Genomic DNA, 6278 nt, shown 5'->3' on the forward strand with positions numbered 1-6278 from the left:
TGCCAGATTGGCCAGCCTTTTATTGTGCTCCTGGCAAGTCCCCTGGGTCCTGATGTGAGTGAAAAACAAACTAGAAGAGGCTGATGCCCTGCAAACCTTGATGAGGGTTAGGCTTGATGGGGCGGCTCTGAGCCAAAAAGCATTGGCTGAGAGGAGGTGTGGATGAAATTGTGCTGGGGCAGGACAGACACGCTTGTGTGTGTGTATGTGTATGTCGTGTGGATGTGAGTGTATTTGTGTGTGAACCCCTGTGAAGAATACATCCTGTCCACTTCTGTCTGTGCACCCAATCCCAACACTTGATAGGACTGAATAGCTGTTAACTATCTAGCTTGCTCTCTGCAGCAAACTGGGATAATAGAAAAAGCAGGAATTATTATTGTCCTGTTTTTATTTTATTTTACTTTTTGCCATTTCTAGGGCTGCTCCCGTGGCACACGGAGATTCCAAGGCTAGGGGTCTAATCAGAGCTGTAGATGCCAGCCTACACCATAGCCACAGCAACGCCAGATCTTGAGCCACGTCTGCAACCTACACCACAGCTCACAGCAACGCCAGATCCTTAACCCACTGAGCAAGGCCAGGGATCGAACCTGCAACCTCGTGGTTCCTAGTCGGATTCGTTAACCACTGGGCCACAACAGGAACTCCTGTCCCGTTTTTAAATGGCAGACATCAGGAGAGGTGCCAAAAAGTCAAGATTAGGAGTTCCTGTTGTGACTCAGTGAAAATGAACCTGACTAGTACCCATGAGGGTGTGGATTCGATCCCTGACATCGCTCAGTGGGTTAAGGATTCACTGTGGCCAGGAGTTGTGGTGTAGGTCACAGACATGGCTCGGATCCTGCATTGCTGTGGCATAGACCGGCAGCTGTAGCTCAGACTGGACCCCTAGCCTAGGAACTTCCATATGCCATGGATGCAGCCGTAAAAAGAAAAAAAAAAAAAAAAAGTCAAGATTCAAACCGAGGTCTGTCTTGCTCCAAATTTCTTGCTTTTTTCCAGTGCCCTAGAGGCATAGCAACTGTGTGTATGTACAGGGAGGTAGAAAAGTAGGTACACTTGTGAATGTGACCCAGGCTGATGAGACCAGACCACATCCACCTGTGCTAGAGAGGGGCAACCTCTCCTCCAGAGGCAGAGGTAGGGAGTCGCCCTGTGGTGTAGCAGATTAAGGATCCAGCATTGTCAATGCAGCATCTTGGGTTGCTGCTGTGGTGCAGGTTCAATCCCTAGCCTGGGAACTTCCGCATGTTACCGGTTCAGCCAATAAATAAATAAATAGAGGCAGAGGTGGTGGCTAGAACATCAGGGCTTCTAAAATTGAATCACAGCTTAAAATGCAGGGGTTATTGGGGAGTTCCCGCCATGGCACAGAGGAAACGAATCCGACTAGGAACCATGAGGTCAAGGGTTCTACCCTTGCCCTCGCTCATCGGGTTAAGGATCTGGCATTGCTATGAGCTGTGGCGTAGGTCGCAGACTCGGCTCAGATCTGGCGTTGCTGTGGCTGTGGCATAGGCTGGGGCAGCAACAGCTCTGATGGGACCCCTAGCCTGGGAACCTCCGTATGCCGCGGGAGCAGCCCTAAAAAGACAAAAAAAAAAAAAAAAGAGAAAAATGCAGAGGTTATCAATAATGAATCCCAAAGATCTCAGCTAAAGTCCCCACAACTCTGGGGAATGCCTCCCATCCAGCTCTCCCAGGCTAACCTCACATCCTTATTCTCCCTCTGCTGATTCCCATGCCTGCGGTTTTCGGAGGTTGATCCTTCCACCAGCGCTTTTCTCCGGAGCCCAGAATTCCTTCTGATGATATCTGCTTTGTATTCTGCCTGCTTCCTGGGGAGGAGGAAGGGGCAGCGACAAAGCTGATTGTTTCTCATAGTATAAAAAGAGAAACTGAGGCCCAGAGAGGCCTTGTCCAAGTCCACACATCCTGACTGACCAAAGGGGTGCTGGTCAGGAAGAGGACACACTGGCCAGCTGTCACCTTTTGTCAGGGAGGAAAGGAATGGCCGGGCAGCTGCCAGCTAGTCCCCCCGCAGCAGGCAACTTGCCCAGGCCCTGACATGCGTTCCTCAGAAGTCCTGTCCCCTCTGGGAGGGCTGGGAGGCACTGTGGATCGGAACCCGAGCCCCCATCCATGGGGAGGGAGGGAGAGGGAGCAGCTCTCTTTGAAGGGGAGCTGGGTCAGGAACCTGCTTAGCCAAGATGGGGAGAAAGGGAAGGAGAGAGCTAGAGCCTGGGAAAACCTAGAGCTATTTTCTTCTTAAACACTGGGATCTAGTGTTTAGCGATTTGGTAGGTCTGGAGCAGGACCCAGAAATCTGAACTTTTTTTTTTTTTTTTGGCTACACCCTCGGCCTGTGAAAGTTCCCAGGCCAAGAATCGAACCTGCACCAAAGCAATGACCTCAGCTGCTGCAGTGACAACACCGGATACTTAATCTGCTGTACCGCAAGGGAATTTGAGCAATCTGAATTCTTAACAAGTGCTCCGGGTGATTCAAGGCAGGTAATCCAATAATCACACGCTTTTTTCTTTTTTCTTTTTAGGGCCTCACCTCTGGCATATGGAAGTTCCCAGGGTAGTGATCAAATCGGAGCTACAGCTGCCAGCTTATGCCACAGCCAGAGCAACGCCAGATCCTTAACCCACTGAGCGAGGCCAGGGATCAAACCCAAACTGATTGGGTTCATTACCATTGAGCCACAACAGGAACTCCAAGAATCACATTTTATAAATTTGACTTGGGGTGAGCTAGTGAGGTAGTTAAGGCTCAAGATCTGGGGTTATACTATCCAGGTTTGAAACCTGGCACAGTGATTAGATTTGTGACGTTGGACAAGTGATATAATCTCTCTGTGTCTGTTTCCTCATCTTTTAAAAAAAATTTTAGTAGAGTTGTTCTGACATTGTTCTGTCAATTTCTGCTGTACAGCAAAGTGACCCTGTCATACTTCTATATGCATTCTTTTTCTCATATTATCTTCTATCACATTCTATCACAAGGGATTGGATATAGTTCCCTGTGTTATACAGCAGGACCTCATTGCTTATCCATTCTAAATGTAATAGTTTGCATCTCCTAACCCCACACTCCCAGTCCAAATTCCTCATCTTTAAAATTAGGATACTTATCGGAGTTCCCGTAATGGCTTAGTGGAAACGATTCTGACTAGTATCCATGAGGACACAGTTTCGATTCCTGGCCTCACTCAGTGGGTTAAGGATCCGGTGTTTGCCATGAGCTGTGGTGTAGGTCGCAGATGTAGCTCGGATCTGGCATTGCTGTGGCTGTGGCTTAGGCCAGCAGCTACAGGTCCGATTCAGTCCCTAGCCTGGGAACCTCCATATGCCACGGGTACAGCCCTAAAATGACACAAAAATAAAATAAAATAAAATAAAATAAGGATAATTATAATAGTAGCTTTGTCATAAGGAAGCTGCAAAGATACAATACCATGATTTTTATAAAGCACATAGCACATATGCGGTACCTGTTAATTTCTCAACAAGAATTAACCATTATTATTTGTTCTAACTCCTCATTCCCACCTCCATCCCAACTCCCATCAGAGGAAGAAATAATGGTACTGGGTTAATATAGATACTTGACACCACAATATTTTTGGGGTGTGGATGACCTTTGAGGATCCCTGCTCCAGAGCCATTCTTCTCCCATCACTTTTCTGATACTCTTGCTGGGAATATTTTCTTTCCAATAAACTGCTCTGCCTTTCTCATCTTCCTCCACGCCACACACACCATCTCCCTCTTACATGGCAGACCGCCCTCCTTCACACCATCCAAAGTGATTTGGCTCAGGATGTGTCCTAGAAAGTAAGAACAGGAGTTCCTATCTTGGTGCAGTGGAAATGAATCCGACTAGGAACCATGAGGTTGCAGGTTCAATCTCTGGCCCTGCTCAGTGGGTTAAGGATCCGGCGTTGCTGTGAGCTGTGGTGTAGGCGACAGACACGGCTCGGATCTGGCATTGCTGTGGCTGTGGTGTAGGTCAGCAGCTACAGCTCTGATTAGACCCCTAGCCTGGGAACCTCCATAGGCCGTGGGTGCGGCCCTAAAAAAAAAAAAAAGGAAAGGAAGTAAAAACATACAGTAAGTCAGTTGTGGGGCTGCATATGCCCCAGGATTCCTGAAGATCACAGAATGTGGATTTTTTTTTTTTTTTTTTTTGCTTTTTAGGGCCATACCCACAGCATATGGAAGTTCCCAGGCTAGGAGTCAAATGAGAGCTACAGCTGCCAGCCTACACAACAGCCACAGTAACACCAGATCCGAGCCACGTCTGAGACTTACACCACAGCTCACGGCAACGCTGGATCCTTAACCCACTGAGGAAGGCAAGGGATCAAACCTGCATCCTCATGGATACTAGTCAGGTTCGTTACTGAGCCAGACAGGAACTCAGTGCTCTGGGATTTACGACTAAACTTCAGAGGCGGATGGGAACTTAATCCTTCTGCCACCCAGGTTCTAACCATGGAAAGATGCTGTCTTCCTGGGAAACAGAGATATCCTGTACAAAGTCATGGTTAAAGCCCTGGGTGAGTGTGTGGGCAAAGGAAGCTCTGTTCTGCATAAACTCTTGCAGGCATGGTCCCCCCACACACCCTGAGTCTAATGACATCTCCAAGTGACCACAAGCAGAAGTGGAATAGGGAGAGGTGAGGGTGAGATGAAATAATCCAACTAAGAATGCAAACAGAGGAGTTCCCGTCATGGCTCAGTGGTTAACGAATCCGACTAGGAACCATGAGGTTGCGGATTCGATCCCTGGCCTTGCTCAGTGGGTTAAGGATCCGGCGTTGCTGTGAGCTGTGGTGTAGGTCGCAGATGAGGCTCAGATCTGGCGTTGCTGTGGCTGTGGTGTAGGTCGGCAGCAACGGCTCCGATTAGACCCCTAGCCTGGGAACCTCCATATGCCGAGGGAGCAGCCCTAGAAAAGCCAAAAAGCCAAAAAAAAAAAAAAAGGCAACTAGAGATTTTCATACTAAGTGAAGTAAGTCAGAAAGAGAAAGACAAATACCATATGTTACTACTTATATGTGGAATCTAGAATGTGGCACAAACGAACCTATCTGCAAAACAGAAACAGATTCGTGGACATGGAGAGCAGACTTGTGGTTGCCAAAGGGGAGGGGGAGGCAGTGGGATGGGCTGGGAGTTTGGGGTTAGTAGATGCAAACTATCACATTCGGAAGAGATAAGCCATGAGATCCTACTGTAGAGCACAGGGAACTATATCCAATCTCTTGTGAGAGAACACGATGGAGATAATACAAGAAAAAGAATATATATATACATGTACGACCGGGTCACTTTGCTGTACAACAGAAATTGACACAACATTGTTAATCAACTGTACTTTAAAAAAATTTTTTTTTACAGAATAATCCAACTAAGGACACAAAGGTAAAGCAGAAGGAAGTCAACTTTCAAACATAGTAGTGATGCTAGTCCCTGGACCAGGGCTAATGTGGGATGCAGAGAAAGGCAACAGGGTCTCTGAGCCTGTCTCCTCCAAGACACACACCCCTCTAGAGAACCACTGCTTCCTGCCTTCCCCTCTCCTCCCAACGCAGCTGAAATGGAGAAACCCCACCCCAACCCCACCTTGGGATGTGATGAAGAAAAGGATGGTGAGATTTTGCCTGGAGAAAGAAGTGGCAGACCTGGGTTTGACTCCAGCTTGGCCTACAATGTCCTTACCAACTGGTGCTCTTCGGTGCTCCTTGCCCCAAAGCACAGCCGTATTTGGCCTATCAAATTCATGTATTGGTCAAGGGCACCAAATACCATGTCATAATTACAAACTTCTAACATTCCTCCTACACACACACACACACACACACACACACACGCACACACGCACATACGGGTTGCTAGATAAAATCGAGGATGCTCAGGAAAACCTGAATTTCAGATTAACCACGAATAATTTTTAGTATAAATATGTCCCAAATATTGCTTTGGCATATACTTAAAAACTATTCATGGTTAATCTGATATTCAAGGTACCCTGCTAGATTTAGCAACCCTTCTAGATTCTACACTGTTGTCACTAAGGCAGATGATGAAAATGGTGTACTTTTGCTCAGTATAAGTTGATTTTTTTCTTTGCTTTTTAGGGCCACAACTGCAGGCTAGGCATCCAACCTGAACAGCAACGCGGGATCCAAGCCCCGTCTGCGACATACACCACAGCTCATGGCAACGTCGGATCCTTAACCCGCTGAGCGAGGCCAGGGATCG

The sequence above is a fragment of the Phacochoerus africanus genome, chromosome 14 (genome assembly GCF_016906955.1).
Source record: "Phacochoerus africanus isolate WHEZ1 chromosome 14, ROS_Pafr_v1, whole genome shotgun sequence".
NCBI lineage: Eukaryota > Metazoa > Chordata > Mammalia > Artiodactyla > Suidae > Phacochoerus > Phacochoerus africanus.